Source organism: Falco naumanni, chromosome 7, assembly GCF_017639655.2.
Source record: "Falco naumanni isolate bFalNau1 chromosome 7, bFalNau1.pat, whole genome shotgun sequence".
Classification (NCBI taxonomy): Eukaryota; Metazoa; Chordata; class Aves; order Falconiformes; family Falconidae; genus Falco; species Falco naumanni.
The window spans coordinates 62,571,711-62,583,798 of NC_054060.1; the positions used below are offsets into that span (position 1 = coordinate 62,571,711).

General features: G+C 43.3%; 1 protein-coding gene across 10 annotated transcripts in view; it reads left to right on the forward strand.

Annotated features, from left to right (window-relative positions):
• The window catches only part of MIPOL1 (mirror-image polydactyly 1), a 197,244-nt gene that overhangs the window by 4,380 nt on the left and 180,776 nt on the right, over positions 1–12,088 (forward strand). For 7 of the 10 annotated variants that reach the window (XM_040599977.1, XM_040599980.1, XM_040599987.1 and 4 more), the window contains exon 1: positions 697–809. The exons of the other annotated variants lie outside the window; for them this stretch is intronic. The gene's annotated coding sequence lies outside the window, so the exon portion shown is untranslated. Of the gene's footprint in view, positions 1–696; positions 810–12,088 lie in introns of those variants that run through there. 10 annotated transcript variants of the gene reach the window in all.

A 12,088-nucleotide genomic window follows, 5' to 3' on the forward strand; every position in this document is an offset into this window, starting at 1 on the left:
AGGATGTGGAGCCGATCGGAGGGTGCAGAAACCTCTTGTTTTCTGCAGGAGGTGTCACTGCAACAAAAAGGTTTACAGGAAAAAACTGACAAATAACATTCAGCCTGCATGTAATTTACACAGAAATATGTTTACAGAACAGGGTGGCACCTGCTAGTGTTAGGAAACTTAAGTTTGTCTCACAGTATCCAAACCCCAAACCTATTCACCTGAACGCAAATTCTCCAGCTGAAAGTCTCTTCCATACGGCACATGGCCCTTGTTCCCCATCCGCCCCTCCCTACCCTCCCGCAAAGGGCAACTTGCCCATCACGCAGGTTTCCATAAGCATTTCTGGGCTTAATCCCATTCCCACGCGGCCTCTTCCCAAACCAGCACCCGCGCACCACTACGGCCTCCTCCCTCCCCAACAGCCCTGGCGGTGCCTTGCCCCTCCGTCTGTGGTTGCCGTACGCCTCGGCAGCGATGCCGCCCCCGGCCCGCCTCCCCCGCGCTGCCCCCCAGACGGGAGAGCCCCATTCCCGGCGCGGGGGAACGCGCCCGCTCCCCGCAGGAGCTCCGCACGGCCCCGCGGCCCTGCGCCGCCTCTCCCGCCCGCCAGGTGGCGCCACCCCTGCGCCCCAGCCCGGGGGCCCGCGCCGCCCAGCCCCGCCCTCGGGCCGCGGCCCCGCCGCTGCGCGCTCCCGCGGGCGGCGCGCGCCCGCTTCTCCTCCCGCCCCGGCCGCGGGGTCCGCCCGCTCCGCGGGCTTTGTTGTGGAGGCGGCGGCGCGGGGCAGCCCGCACGCAGGCAGCGGGGGAGGAGCGCGCAGGTAACGGGCTGGCGGGGCGCTTCCCTCGGCGGCCGCGGCCCGGTGAGGCCGTGGCTGCCCCGCGGCGCTCGGGTTTGAACTTGCTCCGTTTCCCGTGGCGGGGCGCGGCGGCGGCGGCGCGGTCCCGCCGAGGCGGCGTTCGTGGGGGCCGCCGTGCCCTCGGCGCCTCCCCGCGGGCGAGCGGCCCGGCCTCCCCTCCTCCCCCCGCCTCCGGGGCCGGGCCGGGCCGTCGCCGCCCGGCCTGTTCCGCCGCCGCCGGGCCCTCGCTCCGCTTCCCGGCTGCGTGGGCAGCGACGGCCGGCCGGCGCAGCCCCTCGGCTGGGTTCCGTTACCTCCCGCCTCCCCGTGGCCGCCGGCCGCCCCCGGCTGGCCCGACCCACCGCCCGCCGGGCGGGGGGGGGGCGCGGCTGGGGGTCCGCGGCTGCCGGCCCCGCCGAGGGAAGGGGCGGCCGGGCCGGGGCGGTGGCTCGGCGGGTGTGTGGGGAACCGGCCGCGAACAAGTTCACAGGGTCGGTGCGGGGTCTTTAGTGTCAGGTGAGAGCAAACTGTGGAGGGTGCTGAGAATAGCAGTAATGCATTTAAAAAAAAAAAAAAAAAAACAAAAACAAAAAGAAGAAAAAACAAACAAACAAAAACCAAACAAAAAAACCACGCCAAAAATCTTGCCAGAATAAAGTTTGCAATCTGGGCTGGTTTCTGACATTTATGACTTCAAAAAAAGCTCCTTAGGAAGTCTCAATGAGTCATACACCTCGGCTCCTAATATAAGTAGGTTCCACACTAATCTGCTTTCTTGATAGTGTTGTGAAGGTCTATTTCGTTTGAGGAAACAGACAGTGTTTTTTCAGTGTGAGTGGTTTGGAGGAAAAACATTTGGGATGTGTACCCAGAAGCCCCCTTTATCCGTGACAGCACACCCTCCGATGTTTGCCCATGGAACGATTGCACCTGGGTCTAGGTACGGTGTTGAGGTTGTTGGAGCTGGGTGCTGTAGGAGTTTGCTCGCCCTGGGTCCAGGAATTCAGTGGGCCCTGCCATGACATAGTGTCTTTTTAAATGTTTCATCAAGTTCTAACTACGGTTAGAACAATCTTAAATTGCAGTGCTTTAATCATGAAGGAAAAATTAGTTAACCGCAGCAGTACATTTCTGGATCTGCAGATCTCAGAGCTGCAGATTCGGGAGGCTGTGGCACCTGTGGGTCTTGGGGAAATGCAGCAATGTCCTTATCTCGTTCTTGTACCTGTCCTTGAGCATCTGCTCATGGCCAGTTTTGCTCTGGGTATATACAGCTTTGGTTCAACCTGAAACCACCTATTTTGGATTATTTGCCTATTTAAATACATTATGGCACCAACTTAAATATCTTGTGAGGTTTAACGAGTTAAAACTAAGTCATAACAGTTAAACACGCTATGTTGTGTGGTAGTTCTGGTTTTGTTTCATTGTGCTTTTAAGTATTAAAAATGTAGTTATTCATTACAATGTACTTCAGCTGTATAAGGTGTGTGAGACTGGGCCATATACACCAGTGAGGTGCCATCAGCGTGACAGCCAAGAAGTCTTTTGCCTGTCGCCGGTACAGGGTTTAGCACTGATTTCACGCTGTTGAAAGTGATAAATGTGCCTTGCCCATCCAGCTAAGAAGTTACTGCAGTTTTGGTTGCTGTGTGGAAAGTGGAGGGACTTGGACTTAAAATTATGTACAGGATTTTAGAAATTAGGGACAAGTTTTGGGGGAAGGAGGTGGAGTTTTGAAGCTGTGCAGTTACTGCTGCATCTCATCACTGGGAGTGACAGCATCATCGGGGAGCTCTCCTAGGACCTGGTAAATCTGCCTGTGGAGAGGACATACAGTAGCAGAATATCTATTTTCTTTTATGGCCGTTTTTTCACGAGTATTAGATGTTTTGTCTAGTTTTCTTTTAAATACTGAGACTGATAAGGCTCAAACCAAACTAGTTGATCTCATAGTCAGTTAGATTAAATACTGTCTTAGATCTAGTAAATGATTCCTTATTGTTGGCATTTGTATATACCCTTTCTGTAGCTATTAAAGGTTTTCATATAGCGATGCTGCAAGTTCTGTAGAGTCTGATTCCCATTACAAACTGTGATGGGAACTGCGCTGCCCAATAGTAGTGGAATGAAGCAAATGAAACTTTAAAAATCGGTTCCCCGGTTTTCATGTGATAACTAATTAGACTTGCTTTTCTTTAGTTTCCAGATTCACTTAATTTCCCTTTTAATTATTAGTTTGCCCCTTTGGAGAAGGAGATGTTACTTTTCTTCTTTGTGTTCTGTTATTCCATCTCTCTGCTTGTTAGAAGTCATTCTAGGTGATGCTAATTTAGAAATGCAATACTATGGTGTTACCCTCCTTTCTTGACCGGTAAGAAATAAAACAATTGTCAAGCTTCTTCTTTTTCAGCAAGACAAACCCAATGCATTGTATTACTGGCAGAAACAGGAATACAGTGCTGATGCCCCATGGCCCAGATCTAGCTTTGTGCAGTTGTGGGGTTTTTAGTTTTTGAGGTTGCCTAGGTTAGCAAAAATGCAAGGAAGTTTTCAGAGCTTGGTGTAAGAGGCTAGGGGAGGGGAGAAAATGCAAGTTTGGTAATTCTCTGTGGAAAGAATCATTAAATTATTCACTTGAATTGAAAGCAAGAAGATGCACATGAGCTGAGTATGAAGAGGGAGAGGGTCCTGACTATTGATCACAGTTTTGTGTAAAATCAGCCACATGAACTTGAGAGATCCTAAATAATCTTTTTGCTACCTACCACCTCTTAAAATTTGTAGGCTGCAAAATGTATGGCAGAGTAAATGCTGTGTTAATTGTAGCATGCAGATAGAGAAATGTCTTTAAACTATGAATTGCTGATCTGACTTGATGTTCACTTTAGTACAGACCTTCCAAATCTATGCAGAGGCTTCTTTTCACTTTTACATCTGTTATCCTAGATGGGCAACAGATGTTTTGAAACTTACTTTTAAAGCAAACAAACAAAAAAACTCTTCTGGGCTGCAGTCTATTAACAAATTTAACTACAGGGTAATGTTGCAACTGGCAGATATTCCTGACCATACAATTGCTGGCTTTTTGTCTTTTCCTTTTAAAGGAAGATGGTTTTGAAGGGGTAATAGAAACAGTACTGAACCCTTATTTGCAGAACAGATACAGCTATGGAAAGAACTAGTGTGTATACTCATTTTTTTAAGATGAATCTCTGCTTCCCTGCTGCTTTGATCCACCTGTCTAAGTGATATGATGGTTGGAATGCTCCCTGGTAGCCTCGTGAGCCATGGTACAGAAACTGTAACAGCAGGCTTCTACTTTCTGTGATGATTCTTAGTGTGGACTTTTGTCTGTTAAGGACAGGTTAAATGCAAACTGGCGGTTTCTGCAGAGTGGCAGCCTTTGGCATGTTGAAGAATATTACGTATTAGAATTTTGAAAATATTTTATGTGTCTGTTGGGTTTGCATGGCAAGGTTTTGGTAGTGGGGGGCTACAGGGGTGTCTTCTGTGAGAAGGTGCTGGAAGCTTCCCCTCTGTCTGATGGAGCCAATGCTAGCCAGCTTCCGAGATGGACTCACCACTGGCCAAGGCTGAGCCCATCAGCGATGGTGGTAGCATCTCTGTGACAAAAATATTTAAGAAAAGAGGGGGGGAGGGTGGGGGGTGGAAATCTGCATAAGAGCAGCAGTAACCAGAGAGAGAAATGAGAATATGTGAGAGTGATAACTCTGCAGACAGCAAGGTCAATGAAGAAGGGGAGCAGGAGGAGGTGCTCCAGGGCGCTGGAGCAGAGACTCCCCCCATAGCCTGTGGTGAAGACCATGGTGAGGCAGGCTGTACCTCTGCAGTTCATGGAGATTAATGGTGGAGCAGATACCCACCTGCAGCCTGTGGGATGACCCCACACCAGCACAGGTGGATGCCTGAAGGAGACTGTGATCCCATGGGAAGCCTGTGCTGGAGCAGGCTCCTGGCAGGACCTGTGGCCCCACAGAGAGAGGAGCTCATACTGGAGCAGGTTTGCTGGCAGGGCTTGGGACCATTTGGGGGACCCAGGCTGGAGCAGTCTGTTCCTGGACTGTACCCTGTGGGAGGGACCCACACTGGAACAGCTTATGAAGAGCTGCAGCCTGTGGGAAGGACTCACATTGGAGAAGTTTATGAAGGACTGACTCCCATGGGAGGGACCCCATGCTGGAGCAGGGGAAGAGTGTGAGGAGTCCTCCCACTGAGGAGGAAGGAGCAGCAGAAATAATGTCTTGTGAACTGACTGCAACCCCTATTCCCCATCCCCCTGTGCTGCGGGTGGGATAGAGAATCCAGGAGTGAAGTTAAGCCTGGGAAGAAGGGGGGAGTGGGGGTAAGTGTTTAAGATTTAGTTTCATTTCTCGTTATTCTTCCCTGATTTGATTGGTAATAAATTAATTTCCCGAAGTTGAGTCTGGTTTGCCTCTGGCAGTAATTAGTGAATGATATCTTTCTGTTCTTATCTTGACCCACAGACCTTTCATTATATTTTTTTTTTCTCTGCTGTGTCCAGCTGAGGAGGGAAGTGATAGAGTGGCTTTAGTGGGCACCTGGTATCTAGCCAGGGTCAACCTACCACAATATGAAATATTGCCGGGATTGATTTTTATTGTTTTCATAGTACCAGTGAATAAAATATTTTTTGTTTAAAAGTTCACCTGACTTGGTTACAGTTCTCTCAAATGAAAGGAATTTCTTTTTGTATGAAATATGAAACAAACACTTTATCTGTCCCTAGTACAAGTAACAGAGACATGATCATTTAAATTGAATGCCAGTGGATAGCTATCATATAGTGGTATGTGTTGTTTGTTTCCTTTGTATGTACTGGCCATCTACGTTTGAGAACAGCTTGTTTTATTTACTGTGCAGCATTACACCTGGCTAAGCCTTGTCAAACATGTCAGGTCTATTTCATGCTTTTCAGAGGAATTAAAACTCAGTAGTTCAGTTAATTATTTTGAAAGGGAGTTTTATTTTGAAAGCTAGAGTTGTGGCACCTGTGACCTGACCTATGGTCAACTTTCTTTGCCACCAGAACACATGTAGAACTTGTTTTCTTTTTTTGTTTACTAGGGCTTTTCTGTTACAGGCATGTAAAAGGAGTTTAATGGTTCAGGTGCCAGTGGGAGGCTATTTGGGCATGGGCTGTGAGTTCGGTGTGATACATGTGCCAGATAACTTGCAGGGATGCTTCTGTGGGTTCTGGAGTAGGGAACGGGATGAAGGGCTCAGTAGGGTCTGTGCGCAACTCTACAGGCTGTTTGCCATCCTTGTTGCTAAAATGTATTCTGGAAATTCATGTTGAAAAGGACATACAATTCTGCTGGCAATTTTATGTGTAGTTAAAATTGTCATCAATACGTTGCTCTCAGTTTTAGCAGGGAATAGGGTAATAAGACTGGCTCATAGTGTCTTCTCTGTATTAGAAAGAAGTCAAGAAAGTGTCTATGGTATCATTTTGCTAAGTATCACTTGCTGGAGTAGCAAACCAAGGAACAGATCCAACTTCACTTTAAGTGAATGGCAAAACTTCCATTGGTCACAGCAGCATGGGGTTACGCTGTGGGTTTAGAAGAAATAATTGGTAATGAGTTCAGCTCCTGGAGGGCATTAATTTTTGCACCATGAAATCCATAGTAAATTGAGTTAAGGAGATCCACATAACATGCTGGTAGACAAATGTTATCCTTTCTGTCCTTTTAAGTAAATCTGTTGAAGACAGAATTTGATCTTTCTGCGTTCATTTAAATAGCAATATTCCAGCTAGCTATGCACTAATTTAAATGTTACATGTGAAATAAATTAAAAAATCTAATCTGTTTCAGTAACAGAGTATTAGGACTAAGAGGATTAAAATACTTGGTTATTGATTAGCTCTTTGGAGGGAGGGGATGGTAGGATTTGTGGAATGAGAGCAGGGTTGTGTCTGAACCAAAACTGTTCTGAAAATGCTGTGGGATGCTCTCCTGTGAGAGAATTTAACATGGGGTCAAAGACTGCTGTACTTGACACAAACAAACTGTGTTTTTAAAATGTATAAATCTACTAATTTATGTTGATTTAGACATTAGCTTAGAAATAAAAATGACCGCTTGTAAAGACAGTATTTAGTGCTGAAGAATTGCTTTATGGTTGTGTGGGTGTATGAATTACACTTGTGGGACCAGGCTAGAAATTGTCATTAGTTGCCCATTTAAAAAATTAATAGTACTAAGCTTAGATTGGCTTGAGGAAAGGGAGGAGGGCTTTCTGAGGCACAGCAGTTGATATGTATGGAAATGAGAAGTATTAAAATATTTCTTTTTTGCGGAGCGTTTACACAAAATATTATTGTGTGTTGTTTCGGTTCTTAATACAGAAAGTTAAATATGTATACATTTTTGTGTTATGAACACTGATGGTTTTTTTTAGACATCCTTGGCTTGTTTCTTTTGGGAGTTAACAGCTCTGCTTTAACTTTGTCATTACGCTCTTTCCAAATGTATATATTTGACCTCCTGGTTTTTTTAACTCTAATGTCTCAACAGGTGAGGAAGTGGAACCATTCTTAGTGCTTACATATTACATCTGATAGGAAATAAAATGTCAGTTTGTACTATGTTTTATGGATTTTTTTTCCTGTGTATTATAGAATTAACTTCATTTTAGAAGCTTAATTGGCTGCCCAGAAGGTAAGCCTAGTTACCAAGAAAAATGGTAACTCTGCTTGTAGCGGAGTGGAGTTAGAGAACTGAGAATACTAACTGAGCATAATTTAAAAATTATTCTGAGACATTCCAGTGGCCACTTCAATGCTATTGAAAGAAGTTATGCAAAAAATGAATGTGTTCTTTTTTAAGCATTCATTTCTCTTAATAATGGTATGATACATAGTTCTATATTTCCTTCAAAACAGCTCGTCCTGTTTGAGAGAGCTTAGATGGTGAAAAGTAAAGACACATACCTAATGCAGTGTCCTGTCTGGATATTGTTCTTTATGCTTGTTGTAGTTGCCTAAATTATACCCACTCTATAATAAAATTATTAGTACTGATATAATAAATCTATTAGTATTGGTATTTATAGTTTATTATAAAATTATTAGTATTACTTTTAGAAAGGCATAGTTCTTTTTTCTCAGGTACAGTTCTTGATTTCAAATTTCTTTGATTTACAATTTGACTTGCTTTAAGATGCTGTTTCTCAATGTGTTGTCTTTGTGGTTCAAATTCAAGTAAATTTCAGGTTCTATAGGATTTTGCAGCATTAGGTGCTCAGTAGGTGAGAATGTGTTAACTTGGTTATGTACATTTTTAGATACAAGTATGAGAACCAAAGCAGTATTTCTCATCATGTTTTTCTATAGCGTCCTTGTTTATGTGCACACATACTAGGCAGTTTTTCCATTTTCTGTTATAGCAGAATATTAGGATGTGGTTTTCCTTGTGTGAAGTTTGACATAAGGACTGTATGACCAATTTGCTCCTTGGTACCTTCCTTGTAATGAAGAAAATGGCACTGTGAAATATCCACTACAATTTTAAGATTTGTCGAATATTTTATAGCTCTTTTTGTAGAGCTACAAAAATGTGTTCTGATTTTGAATTTCTTTATTGCAAATTACTAGAGGAGTGATACAGATAGTACCATAGACATTCAGTTGCTCAGTGTAATCAAAGGAAGACAATCAAATACTCGGATACCAATTTAAATCTGTTTTCACAGATGCTAGTTGACTTTTTTCCACTTTTGGGTGGGTTTTTTTTTTCCCCTTTCTGCTAGTTGTCAGGATATCAAGAGCTTGCTGACAGTGTAAACAGTCCAAGATAGAATAAAAATTAGTCTTTAGGTAGTTAAATATCTCTGTTCCCATGATCTATATCTGAAGAAAAACAAACAGTATTTATTAAGTTTGTATTCTTGGATCTGTTTGTAATGATATTTATTTTCGTTAGACCACAGGAATCTTGAAGTTAAACTTTTCTCTTTGCACCTGATTATGTATGATGAAAAAGGATGTAGTCCCACACCTATATCCTTCTCAAGTGTAGCCTGCATTGATGTCATTGTTCCTTAAAGAGACATCAACCACCCCATACTTCTGCTCAGTTGTATTTTAAGATGCGTTTTGATTAAAATTTGAATTTAGCAAGTGAAAAGCCATCTTCAAGGTTTAAGTGTTGCTTTTCCTTCAAGTTAAAATGAAAAAAAAAAAGAAAAAAAGGCATCATTCTGTTCTCATTCTGTGGTGTTATGCAAGTTCATTGGAGGAGATTGTGTCAATTAGTCTCTTCAACTATCATTTTAGGAGGACAAACTAAATTGGGAAGACTGAGCCGCAGAAGGAACTGTGTGAATTCCCTGGTGTCTCTGTTCACCAGTTCTCCCTGCCTCATAGGATATTCTGTAGCACCTGGCTCTTACTACTCCTCGCTCCATTCCTGTTTCCCTGCAGTGACCATCTGTTGGTTGTTTCCAGGTGTTCCTGGCTAAATTATTCTCATCTTTTCCCTATGTATAGGTACAGCGTGAGGGATGGGAGGTATTTCTGTGATTCCCTGACCCTGACCCCGTTGCTTATGAGCCCCCAAGAGTATGGAGCCCCACTTAGCTGCCTTCGACATGGTGTTGAGTGTGGGGCAAGGTGTTTAAAGAAAAGAGGTGGGGAGCGGCTGTGGAGCTCTGTCTCTTCTCTTGCACCATGTCTCGCTAGACGAGCCTTGGAGGACAGAACTGGGGTGACTAGTCAGCCATTTGTTGGCTCTTGCCACCTAGTCACAGTTGCTGCTTGGGCAGGCAATCTAATTTCTCAGCTGTTGCTCCACCGTCACCACGGTAAGCCTTTTCTAAACAAGCTCAAGTAACTACCTGAATGGCTGCACAGAAGTGGTAGCGCTGCTGCCTTCTGTTCTGACTTCTCTTCTGCAGCCTGAGCTCAACAGGCTTGGCAGCTGGGCACAGAGGGTCCTGGGGAGGAAAAGATACTATTTTCACTGCCAAACGTGAATGGAAGGCAGAGTGGAGTTAGTAAGGCAGGGGCTGAATGGCTCAATTTGAGAAATGCTGTATGTGACAGCAGTAGCCAAATTAATCTTCAAAGTTAGACATATTATAGCTGCATGAGCTTCAGTGGCTACAGTACAGAAATACCCTTGATGAAAACTGATGGCAGTCTCCTACTGAAACATTTTTGCTTCTGTATGTTTGAGGAATCTCCTTTTTTTAAGAAAAAAGACAACCATCTTTAATGCCTTAAATTGTGCAGATATGCAACTAATTTTTGGTAATTTTTCAGAGTAATGTGTTTGCTTATTTGCTTAGTTTAAGAAGGATCAATAAAGCTTTACATCTGGATTGGGAGTGTATAGTCATATGTTGCTTCTTGTAGGGAAAAGGTAGTTCTTTGGAACAGTTTTTTAGATACATTTCACAAATACTAAATGATAATAGAAGATTTCATATATGTACAACTTTTTCTACCCCTTCATGGTTTCACCATGGTTTCAACCATGTGTGAGTGCATGTATTTGGTTGACTGTTTTCTTCTGAATTAGTAGAGTTTTCTGAATATCCTGATTTCATTAGCAAATGAAGATGTGAAGCAGCTGTTGAGGTTTTAATTTTTTTTTTCCCTCCAGCTCTTCCCGTGGGTGTGCAGGACCACAAACCGGTAGGTAGATGGAGCTCCGTGCCAACAGCCAGCCTTAAGCAGGCTGGTGAGAGGACCTGCAGCCTCTCTTATCTGCAGAGCCAGGCAGGAGCAGCTTCTTGAGCATGTATCTGTAATATGTTTTTTTCATATGTAATGAATGAGCACGGGTTTAAAATTAATGTCCAGTATTAGCTGTGCAAGTCAAGGCAATGAGCGTGTGCTGAGATGCTGAGGGACAGTTTTGCGTTGTTCACAGTGGGCAGGCAATCAGGTGAGATACCCTGATCTGTTCTAGAGCACTGCGAGTATGAGAGTTTATCTGGTACACCACACGTTTTCCCTTTTTACTTAATTTGAGTCAACTGCTTGTTGACTCACAACTCACAAAGCAGAAGAATTTGCTTTTAAATTTTAAGTTTTGGGTTTGTGTTTTTCTCACTGATTCTAACTGCTGATACATTTGCAACTATATTCTGAGTACTGAAATTTGTTGAATAGTGCAGTTCACAAATTCAGAATCAGCAGCAGCTAACCTTGCATGTTCCCAGTCTTGCACGGTGTGTGTCCACACCCTCAGCCTAGTGCTGTGTTACGCAGTTCAACTGATACAGTGGACTTGGTTTGTTGACATCTGGGGGGACCACTTGTAAAACTGTGAAGAATGTGCAAGATACAACTTCCTTTAGAAATAAGTTTACTTGATAGAGTTTTGTATGTAGACAAGTTACTGAAGTGTGAAAACAGTTCCTAAATAGCAAGCTGCTAATTTTATTTGAAAATATGAGATAAAGTTCTTAAGATTATCCTACTTCCTCCCTTTAAAATTTTAGAGATAAGAGGTAGATTTTTATTCTTGTTGTGTGTGGGGATTGTTGTGTTTGTGCCAATAAGTATGTACTTGAAAAATCTGACAGATTAAGATTATTCTGTGATTGTAACAGGTATGCAATTTGTATAACATATATCCTGCATTTCTTATTTGAAATTCTAGATGACTTAATGTTTACATTTCAAAACAATGGGAAGGGTGTGAGTCTCTGGTGTTCTTGCTCTGACTAATATTTCTGTGCAATAACACTCCTCTATAGTACTTTATATCCCAAAAGAAAAATGAAGTAATTCTCAAAGCCTGCAGATTTGTCTGGTGAATAAGTGAATACTGAGCTAAGTTGCAATCTGAAATAATCTTTGGGAATGTGTTTCTGCCTGCTGTTCATCATGCACGTGGAACTGGCATTCAGATGTCAGGGAATGGGGTTAAAAGTGTGATTGTGAAAGCGTTTGTCAGAAATAAATGATTGATTTAGAATTCTGCTCAAATCTTATAATTTGGTTTGCTTTATTGTTTTAATGGTAAGTAGACTCTTTTGCTTATGGTTTGCAAAAATGAAATTACAGATTTTCTTTAAATGGCACATAGCAAACTGCAGTACCGCATTCCAATCATTCAAACTCAAGTATTTGTTGCACTTTGGAGAGGGAGCTCTAGACAGTATTCCGCCTTGTTACTGTTTCAGTGCATTTAGAAAAACAAACACAAACCACAACTATGAACATGCTTGTGCTTTGGATGGAGAAAAGAAAAACAGTCGTG